The sequence below is a fragment of the Monopterus albus genome, unplaced genomic scaffold (assembly GCF_001952655.1).
Source record: "Monopterus albus unplaced genomic scaffold, M_albus_1.0 scaffold13.1, whole genome shotgun sequence".
NCBI lineage: Eukaryota > Metazoa > Chordata > Actinopteri > Synbranchiformes > Synbranchidae > Monopterus > Monopterus albus.
The window spans coordinates 3,821,017-3,822,102 of record NW_018127893.1 but is presented as its reverse complement, the minus strand read 5'-3'; positions in this window follow the sequence as shown (position 1 = coordinate 3,822,102).

Sequence of the window (1,086 nt, the reverse complement as noted above, 5' to 3'; positions counted from 1 at the left end):
TGAAATGAAATCAAGGTATTTAATAAACAATCAGTGGAAACTGAAAGATATTACAAGACTGCGAAAGATAATGCACACAGAGCAGTAGATCTGCCTGTGAGTACTCAATTCTATAAAGGCAACAGTCAGGCAAGCTTTCATACATTTTGAAGACAGAAGAACAGACCTGTACGGTGCCAAGTCCACAGACTGTGATGTGCTCAGCGTGTCTTTAACTATTTTAAATCACCACTTTCTTAGGACAAAAAAACAAAACTAAACAAAAAATGCAGCCAACACAGGAAACAGCAATCAATATGCATTATTCAACAGAGACAGTGGGGAAAAAAACCTAAAACACAAAAACAAATATAGAATTTTAACATGCCACTTTGTTCCTCGGGCAAGCTTTTTTCACATAAAGCCACCTATTTCACTAGTTTTTGTAGTAATAAAAATAAGAGACATCTCAAATGATTGCCAGCAGGTGGACCAAGCGAAGAAAGGGAGAGGAGAGAAATGAGAAAGCCACATGACATCATCACATCACTGGACCAAGCACATGACCCTGCAGCACCCCAAAAGACAGTACACACACACACTGTAAACATGCAGCTCACACCCTCCCACACACACACACACACACACACACTCTCCATAAAACAAAATTAAAGCATAGAGACAAAACATCAGCATTTGACATTTCCCAGAATGCCCGTGTTCTGGCTGTACCAAAGCCAAAGAGGCATTTATGGCAGAAATATTTAATATTCATATTAATAATGCTCTTTCAAAAACATTTCACAATAGCTGGACAGTACTGTGGTTTTGTGCTGTCGGCACAGGCTGATTTGGCAGCACAACCGATAATAAAGCTCATCAGTGTTACAAAAAGAACAGGTAGACAACAAAACAGGCAGGCAGACAGGCGTGCGAAAGCTCAGTGACAACCAATTACAGCAATGATTTGGAGAGAAAACTTTCATTGTCAATATCGAAAACACGGCTGCATCGACTCTGTGGCAGTTCATGCACAAACACGCATACGCACTCACACATACACCCACGCAGCACTAATATATCTGCCAAACACCTGCACACAGTTAG